Source organism: Phyllostomus hastatus, unplaced genomic scaffold (genome assembly GCF_019186645.2).
Source record: "Phyllostomus hastatus isolate PE091 unplaced genomic scaffold, TTU_PhHast_1.1 phas_contig_98, whole genome shotgun sequence".
In the NCBI taxonomy this organism is placed as follows: domain Eukaryota; kingdom Metazoa; phylum Chordata; class Mammalia; order Chiroptera; family Phyllostomidae; genus Phyllostomus; species Phyllostomus hastatus.
The window spans coordinates 7995816-8008698 of record NW_025333999.1 but is presented as its reverse complement, the minus strand read 5'-3'; positions in this window follow the sequence as shown (position 1 = coordinate 8008698).

The window sequence follows — 12883 nt, the reverse complement described above, 5'->3', positions numbered from 1 at the left end:
ATTCCCTGCCCAAATCAGGCTGTTGGCATCCCATAATTCCATTTGGTTTCATTCATAATAACCATGCTAAAGAACCATTTGTTTGCATATGTCATGACAGTAGTACTAATATCAGATAGGACAAAGCTCTCGAGGTCCGGGCAGTTCTTATTAAATGTTATTCTTGCAAAATGTTAAAATGTAAGCACAGTATCTTACAGATGCAGCTGTAGGCACATTGAGCTCAACAGAAAACTAGCCTGATCAGTGTAGCTAACTGCAAAGAAGAAACTAACATGTAATTAACCAAAGCAGTGTCTACTCTTGGGCTAAGACTTCCTTCTGGGACACAGAGCTTTGGATGTGAATCCCCTGTCTCCTTTTCTTGCTATAAGTAAATAAAACTACCTAACAACAAGCTCATCTCATTCTTATTTCACCTGTACATCCACTGTCTATTCTATAGTAGATGCTCATTAAACAGTCAATAAATGGCTGACTGTTACATTTTTAAATAATGGCAATGAACTGGAGTCTGTTCAGAAGAAAGACACCACAGGCAGAAGAGGTCTCAAACAATGCCATGACAACAGAAAACTCTTTAACAGTACTTACTATAAGCCAGGTACTACATTAAGGCCTTTACCAGGATTGTCCTGCTAGGTCCTCGAGCACTCCTTCTGGGGGATTGCAACCCTCATCTGTTATGTAGGGGAGTTGAGGCAACATGGGACTCAAGGTTACACACACCAGTCAACTGGGCCAGCACAGGCAGCTGGCCCCTGAGCAGAGCTCTTACCAGCTCCACTCCACTGCAGCCTGTCTGCAGCAACCCAGGGGGATGCTGCTGGAGGAGAAGGGAACCGCTCCTCAAGCGCATGCAGTGCTGACACGCGGAAGTGAAAGGCAGCTTGTTCAGTGGGGACCCAAGGGATGGGATTAGAAACAATGATTGATTAAATTTCGGCTCAGTACAAACGGGTAAAACTTATGATAACAAGGCCTGTCCAAAAACAGAATGGACCGCCTCAGGTGGAGATGCTTACATAAAGGCGGGAAACCAGTCGGATGGAGAGAAGACAGACGGGTATTAAGTGGGCAAATTGACTAGAACACGTGGTGCCTATTGTCACCCCGCCAGTCTGTGCAATTTATCTGCCATACTTTATACACTTCCACTTGTTGTCTGAACAATGATACATATTTTCAGCTCCATGGCCATAAATCTCAATTACCAAGAAACAGATATCATTAATTGACTAATAAGGTGGCCTCCTCAATTTCTTTTTGAATGAGGCAGAGTCTGAAATTTTTAAAACAATTAATAAAAAACCAAGATGCGTAAGTGGACTCATTTTGAAACAATTAGCAACAGAAGAAAGGTTTCCTGGCTACCCCATATCCAGTCAAAACTTCAAGGACCCAGGGCAAGCACCCTTCAGCCTCTCAACTCACCAGGGTTTTCACGTAGAGCCCTCTCTAGTCCTCCAGCCACTTTGTCTCAGGGTGGTTAAATTCTGTATCAATTTACATGTTTGTTTACAAAATGCATCACAGACGGTGGGGCGGGGCGGGAGGGGAGGAAATCTAGCCAGACTAGCTAGCCTGTTGTTCCTCAGCCTCTAAAGTAATTTTGTGCTGGTGGGTGAAGGAACAAAATAAAAAAGAAAGAAAGAAAATAAAAATGAAGGGGCTAGTGTGAGAAGCCTAAACACTGCAATTTTCCAACCATTTTCAACCAAATTGTCTGCAATTTCAACGTGGCCCAGGCTCTGAATCATGAATGAATGCTGCAGCAGTCACCCTGACTGGAGCCCAAGGGCTGTCGCTGAAACAACAGCTGCACCCAAAACAGAATGCGCAGGTGCACACCCTGCCAAGGCCAGGGGTGCCTGCCAAGGCCGCGTCCAAGTTCCAAGCAGGGCAAGGTGGAGGGAACATTGCCCAAAACCTTTGTCTCACTCTCTTGCTTCTAGAAACAGTCCTGATCTAGGTCTGCAGGCATCTAAGTCAGAGAAATCCATTTCAGGCATTGGGGACTCCTTTCCTCTATTCCTTCTCTTCCCAACTCTTTACCGATGAGAAAACTGGACCCAGAGAGGTAAAGTGACTTCCCTGAGGCCACACAGCAAGTTATTGTGGCCAAAAGGTGGAGACTTAGGGCTGCTGGTACTGCTTCTTTCTCTGCCTCTTCTTCTCTGACCAGCACAGGCAGAGATCTTGAGGGAAGAACTCATCACTTTGTCAGAGCACCTTACCCATCCACGGGAGAATAAAGGGAGAAATAGGAATACAGTCTCATACGAGGTAGTGTTCTTTGCCTACAAAAGTCAACTCCAGGATCATAGAGAATAAAATCCATTCATAAATGAGAAAGAAGACACCCACCTAATGGGATGTGAACATGTGGAGCCATTGAAAGTTCATTAAAATTCATAATGGAGCTGATAATTAAACACATAAATACATGGTGTGGCAGGCATTAAATCTAATTATTACACCTCTGAAAATCAATTTGTGCATGCAGTTATTAATTTATAGTTGTCATTAATTACCAGTGTCAAGATCAATATGCAGCTATGTCTGGTGACCACCCCGCCACGTCAGAGGAATGGGTCCACGCTAAAATCCTGGTGACACTGGGTTTCCAGGAGACACTAGGGATGAGCTCTGTCGTAAATTCAGTCCCGTGGAGAGAATGCTGAGCAGTGGTTCAGAAGATCTCACTTCTCCACCACTGCGGTGCATGTTCCCGCGCAGACTGACCTCTATCAACCCTGTGTCCATGTGTGACGTCCGGGGACGGATTTAGTGCCCCCTACTCTGATGCTGGAGTCGGTGAGATGCAGGTTCTGATCTCCACTCTGCGGCTCCTGTCTGTGGGATGCGGGCGGCGAGGTGAGAGGTGGTGAGCAAGCAGAGCATCCGACAGGGCCAGGTGCTTGGCAGTCATTTCACTGCTTTCCAAGTGTTGTTAGCAGCCCGTCTCCCTGTGAAGGTGATGTTTTCCTTATAATAATTATAATAATTATAATAATAATAGTAATAATAATATATAGTACATGGAAGTTATTATGCTCCTGGTTCTTCCCACCTGTCAAGGCGGCTGGGTGGGCAGGCGATCCACAAAAGGTAACATATGAGAAAGCCTTTTGCAAACTGAAAAGCACTCTAGCAACTGAAGATGAACCTGTATCCCGGCGTGGAGGAGGGCGTCTCTGTGGAGCGTGGGGCTCAGGCCCTTAGACAGAAAGAACACTGGCCACCACTCCCGTGAGTCCCTCTCAGGAGGCAGCTTTCCATCCTCCATGGGGAAGCGTTAGAACTGGCCTGGTCCCTGCATGAGGCTGCTGTCCACGTAGACAGACTTCAGGTGACAGGCGAAGGCCCTTCCAACCTTTACAGCACCTTTGTTGATTGTTTTCTGATAGGAAAAGTATCCCCAGAAGGAAGAGAGAAACAGATCCCCTGGAGCTGAAAGGCATTGACGCTCACGTGGAAAGGACTACTCTCAATGTCTTAAAAAACCAAGGACAAGAAAACTCACAGAGCAGACAAGACTTCAAAGGGGCAGCTCAACAATAACTTTGCCAGCATCCGTGTTGCCTGAGTGATTCTGTGAGCAGGTGCGTACCTGATCCACCCAGGTACCTGTTTTGAATAGACCAAGAACACATCCCTCCCCCTCCCTGCCCCTCCTCCCCTGTCCAGCCTGGCACGTGCACCGAGCCACAGCGTGGAGTTCCTGGAGGGCACACGGTCAAGCTAACGGGCGGCTATACTCTCTGAGTGCTTGATACTGCACGGGAACCAAATTGGCTTTCCCGGAGAATCCGGAGATTAATGAAGCCACCCACTACCTCTCATCACCCCCTGCGTGAAAAGAGGCCTGTTTGATTGTACACTTCAGGGGAGGAAAATGAGAGGGATGTAACTTCACACGGAGCTAAAACACTCGTCTTAAATCATCTCCTCCAGACCCAGTGTGCTGGGGCCATACAAGGAGCTCCCCATCCGCGAGCGCAAGGAGACGAGGCAGAAGCACTTCGGCGAAGGAGTCAGGAGTCTGCTCGCTGGCCTGCGCCCGGGCCTCTGGCTGAGGTGCACGGAGTGCAGCCTCTTCCGCCACAAGTAACGTATTACTTAGCATGCTGGCCCCGTTTTCTTTCCCTTTTTCTTCTTTCCTCTGAAAGAGTGAGAGACAATCTGTGCAAAGCGATCTGCTCTGTTAGCAGCGCCAGAACTTCTAGATTTTTCTTTGTGCCTGTTCGTGGCTTGTTCACAGTTTCTGCGTTGGAAAGTATTTCTCTTTTAATTGATACCAAGGGTCTGTTTGCTCCTTCAAGAGATTCAGGACTGGCAACCTCATTAAAGGAGAGAACAGGAGGCGGGGCTGGGATGGAGCTAATTGTGTCAGGCTTGAGGAGAGGGCAGGTGAGGGCTTTTCATCCGAAACCTTTGCATATTGCTAAATTAAAAGAATGTCTTGTGCTGATGAGTGGATGGAGCTGGGCAATGAAGCAGAGATACTTGGAGGTGAAGGCCAGGGATGCTGGGGAGGTGTTTCCTGTCAGTGTGAACTCTAAGAGGTGGTGAGGAGGGGGAGGGAGGAGGGGGCCTTGTGAGGAGAAACCTGTCCCTTCGCCTCCCTGTCCCCCTTTCCACAGACAGACATGCACCCCTTAGAATCGTGGATGGAAAAGAGGAGCCAGCCAACTGTAGCCCGCAGCCCAAACCCAGGCAGGCGGCAGCCTGTTTTTCCATATTTTAATGGGTTGGGGGAGGGAGGGCATGGATTGAAATGAAGAAAGAGTGAATTGGCCAAAAAGTTTGTTTTCCATAAGATAGCTCTAGTTGCACTTAGTTGTATTTAACTTCATTAAAAACAATTCTGTTAGATTGTATTGTGACAGCTGTCATATCAGCATGCATTTAAAACAAATTTATTAAAATTGGTGAATTTTTGTGTAGTCATGTTGATATTGAAGATGGAAGAAAATACACAACATTTTTGGAATATTATGCTTTGTTATTTCAAGAAAGGTAAAAACACAACTGAAACACACAAAAAGATCTGTGCAGTGTGTGGAGAAGGTGCTGTGACTGATGGGACGTGTCAAAAGTCATTTGTGAAGTTTCGTGCTGGAGATTTCTCACTGGACGACGCTCCACGGTCCGGTAGACCAGTTGAAGTTGATAGTGATCAGATCAGGACATTACTTGAAAACAGTCAATGTTATACCACATGGAAGAGAGCCGACATACTCAAAATATCCAAATCAATAAAATAAAGAAACTTGGCACAAGGCTTAGCATAGGGTGGGTATTTGTAAATACTAACAGGCAGCATCATTCACAACAGTCAACATACGGAAACAACCTAAGTGTCTGCTGAAGGACGAACGGATAGAGACTTGTTTAAACTAGTGTACAGCCACGCAAAAGAACAAGGTCCTGCCATTTGTGACAACGTGGGTGACATGGATGAACCTTGAAGACATTATGCTCACTGGAATAAAGTAGAGAAAGACGAGTGCTGTGTGGCACCACTTAGAGGCAGAACCTACAGAACCTGAAAGCATGGGGACAGAGCGTGGAATGGCGACTGCCAGGGACCGGGGGCTGGGGGAAACGGGGACACGTTGGTCACAAAGTATAAACTTCCAATAAGAAGATGAAAAAGTTCTGTGGGTCTAATGTCCAGCATTGTGATTAAAGATAATGCTGTATTGTATACTGGAAAGTTGTTAAAGAAATAGATCTTAAATGTTCTCCCCACCAAAAAGAAATGATAATTATCATATTGCAATGTATAAGTATATTAAATCAATGCCTCATACACCTTAAAGTTATACAGTGTTATATGTCAATTATATCTCAACAAAGTAGGGGAAAAGAGAACAGAATGGATAAAATAATAAATTAACATATAGCTTTTACCAAAAGGCTGCACATCTTTAAATATCCCACTTTGGTTCCATTGCTTCAAGGAAGTTCCATATCTCCCCAGCCAACCTACCCAAGTGGTCTCCCCACTGGATGTCTGTGGTGCTTCCCAAACTTCTCTCTGCTCCTTACTTCTCTGTGACCTCCTGATGTTAGTCTCCACAGGCACCTGGCTCATCCTCCCTCCAGGCCATCAGGTTGGTGCCTCGCCGACCCATCCTCTGCTGCCCAGGAGCGGGTTGGGAAACGTGCGCGTGCACCTCTCAGTGGGAAACCCCAGGCGTGGTGCTCAGACCATGTGCTGTAGAGCCTCGCAAAGGGCTGGGTGGTCCATGAAGGCTCCACAGAGGAGGGGAGCCTCAGCCAAGCAGAATGGCCATGACTTGGCTTGGGCAGAGTTCCCCCCACACAGAGGCATGGCACTGTCCTTCTAAGCTGTGACAACAACATGGAAGCCAGTGTGTGGAGACTAGTGTCAGGAATGGAGCAATTCAAGTGCAGTGAAAGATGGACACTGGTGGCAGTTACAGTGTTTGGGGCTTCAAGGTACAGAAAACCAAGCTCGAATTGGACTATACCTAAGAAAAATGTATTATGTCACAGAAGTAGGAGCCCAGAAATAGGACTCCAGACACAGTGGAACGCAGGTTCAGATCCTCAGTAACTTCTCTTGGTTCTGCCCATCTCTGTGTAAGTTTGTTCTCGGGCTAGATTTGCACCAGGTGTCAGGGTGGCTGCCAGCAGTTCTGAGCCAATTATGCTCCCTTGTTCACACCCAGCAAGAGAGAGGGGAAAAAATTCTCTTGGTGCCCCTAGAGTGAAAGCCCTTTCCTGCACTCTGATTGGACCAAAGAGAGTCACATGATAACTCCTGGACCAATATATCAACCTGGACTCCCAAACCAGTCTCTAGCATCACCTTGAGGAGCTTAGCCTAACCATGACTCACTGCAGGGCTTAGCTTTCCCCAATTGCACAGGCCCGTAGAGAAGGGGTGGACACCTGGTTCAAACTGGAATGTTGCTAGAAAGGAGGAAGGAGGACTGGATGCTGAGCAGGTAACCGACACTGTCCTCTCAGAGGGTCAACCACAAGGAAAGGTGAAGGGGAGCCAAGTGGCAGCTGACAGTCAACATCAAGCTCAAAACTTCGGATGGTGTCCTGAATGAAAAAATGGGCCCCTGCGATTGCTCTTTGGAACCAGCTCAAGACAGTTTTGCTCTAGTCTGAGGAAATCTGGAAAAGGCCGAACCGAAATATTTAGGAGACAAGGAGAGAAAAATCAGTTGCTATATCCAGACTTCACTTAGACTTTCTGGGCAGCATGGACAAAAGTCCTGTCTAAAGTCCTGTCACTCAGCAAACCTCATCACTGGCCCAAAAGGTAGCTCCAGGCTGTTACTTACTGCTGCTGCACAGGAACATAACCCCTCTCCTTGGCCTCCTCTCCACTGGGCCTCACGGAGAATAGCTCTCTCTCTCTCTCTCTCTCTCTCTCTCTCTCTCTGTGTGTGTGTGTGTGTGTGTGTGTGTGTGGCAGAAGTATTCCTGGGCCAGGGCTAAGTAATTAAGATTTGCTCTGGGAACACCGAGGAACCACATAAAATGGCTGCATGACTTCGTAAATGAATTACTTAGTGTTTAATTACTCAAAATTACTATCAATTACTAACTGTTACTGCAAATTACTTGCAGAATAGACACATTTGTTTGTGGCTATTAATGATTCCAATTACTCCTCATAGGTAATTGGTTTCTGCACGCAGACGGGCACCAACTGTCGAATAGGAGCTCAGCAATAAAACACGCGGCTCCTCTTGCAGCTTATTTTAGCTCAATCTGATATCTTAAAATAAGCACTGCAGCTGCCTTTTCTCCAGGGTTCTCTGCTACCTGCCCTGATGCCCTTGGGATTCCTGGGCTGGTGCGGAACTCGCTGATCTTCTCTTTCAATGTAGAGTCAGAAGCAGGTCCCATGAGGTTACTCAAAAATCACACAATTAATACCACCATGTAGACAAGCATCAAAAACATCCTGCCAAGTGAAAAAAGCCAGTCAAAAATGACCCCAGATTGCATGATCCCATTTACATGAAATATCCATAGTAGGCGAATCAATAAAAACAGAAAGGAGATTAGTGGCTCCCTGAGGCCGGGACAGAGGGGGCGGGTGTTGAGGAATGCAGTTGCTAATGGACACAAGGTTTACTTGGGGTTTGACACCGATGTTCTAACATTAGATTTTGATGAGGGTTGTACAACACTGTCAGCTTCCTTGAAGACGCTGAATTATATACTTCGAATGGATGAACTGGGTAGTACATAAATCTTGTCCTCCTACAACTGTTACAAGTATGTTAATCATACAATTAGGTGGTGGGAGGGCTGAGTCAGGGAGCCGCCTGTCTGCCTCCTGCTTCATTGCTCTCTCCACCGGGCCAGCTTGCTCCAGCATGTGTCCGGCTTGCTAGAAGGCATAACTCACTGGAGAAATTGTGGCCATGGTTATGAAGGGCTCACCTCCAGCGATTTGTGTATTATTAAGAGGACATAAACTGTGTTCATTCAAGTAACATAAAATGCAGCCAGAAATGTACTTAACAGAAAGCCAAATTAAATAGTGTTTTGTCTTTGGTTCCCCCATAAACAAAGCTTGTGACAGGGCTTGCCAGCAGGTAGTTCACTCTGAGAAGTGATCTAGGGCATAGGAAGGAGGGAACAGGGAGAATGAAAAGGGCAAGGAGAAAAAGGCAACCCAAATGTGCATTGTTGAGTGGACTTAATAATTTTGAACAAACGGGACTCGACCTACTGTGGGTCTCAGAAGAGTTGTGTGCGCTGTGCTTCAAAAGCATTGTGTCCAAGATACAGAGAGAAAAATATTCACGTGCTGGCTCCTGACCCCCTTGGTAAAAGACTGCTCAAATGCCATCCTCGTCCAGATCGGCATATGAGCCAGCACAGTCAAACAGGATCCTACAGTATCCTCCAAGGCACAGACAGGCAAAGCCAAGGGCAGGAAGTAAGAGCTATGCCATGCAGCGCATGTAGGCTCTGGCCAGGTATGTCCACGCAAGCTGTTGCCACAGCAAAAAAAAAAAAACAAAACTGAAAGGTGTATCCACAGACTTCATTGAAATTAACCACTTCTGCTCTGTGAAGGACAATGTCAAGAGAATGAGAAGATTAGGAATGACTGGGAGAAATATTTCCAAAAGACAAACCTGATAAAGGACTATTATCTAAAATAAACAAAGAATTCTTATAATTCAACAAGAAAACAAAGAACCTGATTTAAAAGGGGCAAAAGGTTGAAAAGACATCTCACCAAAAACTGCATGTAGCAAAGTAAGCACATGCTAAGATGCTCAACATCGTATGTCATTAGGAAAATGCAAATTAAAACAGCAATGAGATACCATTACACTCCTGTTGCAAAGGCCAGAATTCAAAACACTGACACCAAATACTGGCAAGGATGTGAAGCAACAAAGGCTAATTTGTTGCTGATGGGAATGCAAAATAATGCAAACAGCCACGTTGGAAGACAGTTTGGCAGTTTCTTACAAAACTAAACACGCTCTTACCATGCGATCCAGCAACCAGGCTCTTTGTATTTACCCAAATGAGCTGAAAATGAATGTCCACACAAAGACCTGCACGTGGATGTGTATAGCAGCTTTATTCATAATTGCCAAAGCTTGGAAGCAATCAAGATGCCCTTCAGCAGGTGAATAGATAAATAAACTGAGGTACATCCAGACAATGGAAAATTATTCAGTGTTCGAAAGAAATGATCTATCAAGCAGTGAAAAGATGTGGAGGAACCTTAAAAGCACATTACTCAGTGAAAGGAGCCAATCTGAAAAGGCTGTATACTGGATGATTCCAACTACATGGCGTTCAGGAAAAGGCACCACTGTGGAGACAGTAGAAGATTGGTGCTTGTCAGGGGTTAGAGGGAAGAGAGGGATGAATAGGCAGAGCACAGAGATTTTTAGGCAGTAAAAATATTCAGTATTATTTTACAATTGTGGATACATATCATTTATACATTTGCTCAAACCCATAGAATGTACAACCCCAAGAATGAATCCCAATGTGAAGTGTGGACTTTGGACAATAATGATGTGTATCAATGTAGGCTCGTCAATTATAACAAACGCAGCAGCATGGTATGGGGTGTCTGTAGAGAGAGGACTTGTCCGCAGGGGGAAGGCAGGGCGTATGTGGGAAATCTATAAGTTCCGCTCAGTTGGACAGTGAACTTCAGACTGCTCTAAAAATAAAGTGCATTAATTTTAAACAACTAATAAATAAAAAGGATGACTCAAGAAGGTGGGCGATGGAACATCAAAGATATCCATCATAAGATATATCATAATTGTATTATATATTATACTAACAGAGGCAACTCCATCAACAGCTCCAATAAGAAATCAAGTTTAAGGACAATCGAGTTGGTGATATGGGACAAGAACCTAGCCTCCCATCTAGAAGAGAATCCACCTGTATCAGGAAGATACAGTATTTTAATGAAATTCTAGCATTTTAATGAAATTCCAGCCTCCTGGCACATTGGCGAAATATTATATTGGCCCATGTTCCTGCCTACACCCTTCACATCACCGCACTCAAACATGAGTGCTTACTATACCCTCCCATTCCCCAGCATCCCCCATTATTCTCAGCTATTTTTATCTTATTTTTTCTCATTAACAAGGCATGCACTTTATTAAGGAATTAATAACAGACCCACAGTTAGATAATTGTGTTTTCGATTTGCCAGTTAACTCATTGACTCTGCTCTGTACTGGCCTTCAGAGAGTTGAAGAATGACAGAAGTGGACCTAACCACTGAGCAGGTGATCGTCTGACTGATCTTACTCTCTGGAGACGCTTCCTTGGATGGGTTAACCCCGCATCAGGTCCACCCCTTCTCGCACCTCTGCTCGCCCTTTCCTCCGGCTGCCCCTTACCTCTGCAGACACACCTGCTTCTGCCTCACATATCCTCCTGCACTCCCCCTTCGCCTCCTCTCTCCCTAGACAGAGCTTAACTTTCTCACCTCATGTAATCCTCACCACGGTCCATTAGGGAAGTGCTCTACTCATAGGGAACCAGCATGCCTGGAGGTTACGCAACTTCTCCAAGATCACACAGCCTGTAAAAAGTTAAGTCAGCTGGGACAGCTGAAATGGCATAAGCAAAAAAATACATAATTTAAAAAAAATAAATAAACCAAGTGTTACTTTCAACACTAAAAAAAGAAGTCAAGCCCAGATGCAAACCCAGACGGTTCACCTGCCAACCCCACACTGCTGTGCTGCCTCGTTAATGCCAGAGGGACAGCAAATGCTTTGGGGAATTCAATGCAGGGATTGCATCCGAAGTTACCAGCAAGGTTAAGGGAATCCAGCAGGGGACTGTGAAATACTCTGGACAACAAGAGCTGTTCCCACTGCTCGGCCCTGAGGAGCAACAGAGGGAGGTGACTGGAACCTGGACAAAGCTGTGGGTGAGGCCAGTCCCCAGGGCGCTGTGGTCTTGGACAGAGAAGGTGGTCTGACAATCTGCAGGCCAAGAAAAGAATCAGAGGAACAAGTATCCTGACTTCACTGTCCATCGCTTGCTGGCACCTCCCATTGGCTGAACCCAAGCGGAAGCCAGAGGACAGAAGAGCACGGCGATGCAGTCTCTGAGGCCAGTGTCCCTGGACGCACAACGGCAATTAGGGTGGCGAAAGTGTCTGGAGGGAAATGGAGAAGACAGGCATCAAGTCTGACCTAAGGTACAGACTCTGGTCTGAGTCTAGCATCCCAGCATTTTCCTAGAGGGTCCCCAGGGGACAGACGCCCCAGTGCTGGGAAACAGAGCCAAACCTGAAACAGGAGCCGCTGCATTCTCTGTCGAGGCCGCCATGGGCAGGTATCATCAGCCGTTCCCGTTTCCGGCTCGGCCCATCCAGCTTGGTATAACGCCCCAGTGCCTTCTCCTCACACAGTCATGCCTTTGAAGGTGGGGCTCCCTGTAATGGCTGCATGGCTCTGGTGACCAACATCGTCAGAAACTAAGGCTGACTAAATCGTGCACATAGAACAGCTCTCAGAGTCCACGGTAACAAGCCCAAGAGAGGACTTCCATGTCAAAGTCTTGATTATACAGAACTACTGTACTTAGGTCCATGCCAAAGGCTTGTAAGAAATCATTCTAAAACACATCTTATAGTCATATAAACGTTTCCTGGTCTAAGGTGGATGAGTCAAAATATGGAAGAAGTGGAAGGGGATTGAGGCAGCAGCTGCTCACACCATCACCTTCTTGCTGTGTAGTAAGCTCAATGCTGAGCCTACTGTTCTGTGAGAGCTAGCATCAGCCTGGACCACCACAGCCCTCAGTGCAACCCTAAGGAGAAAGGACTATTTGAAATCACATTTTGTGAACATGAAACTGAGGTTTATGGTGATCAATTCAGAGACATCTTCCATGCACAGCTCACTAAGCTGAGATCAGGAGAGAATCACAGCTGAAAAATAAGACCTCAGTGGACTTAAAATCTAGTTGGGGAGAGAAGACACTAACAAAAACATCTGTGGAAAGCGAGTGACAGCCCTGCCCAGTGTGGCTCTGTGGTTGGAGCATAGTCCCATAAATTGAAAGATCGCAGGTGCGATTCCCAGTCAGGCACATACCTAGGCTGCAGGTTTGGTCCCCAGTCAGGGTGTGTATGAGAGCCAGCCAGTCAGTGTTTCTCCCTCTCTCACATCAACTACCTCACTCTCTCCTTCTCTCCTTCCCTCTCTCTAAAGTCAATAAGCATGTCCTCAGGTGAGGATAAAAAAAAGTGAGGGGCAAAAAAGGCCAAGTTTCCAAGGTTTCAGAAAGGAGGCAGGCAGGGTGGACTGGGCAGGCAGAGTGGTGGGAAGTGAGCTGAGGGCCAGGGGAAAGGTGAGGGAGG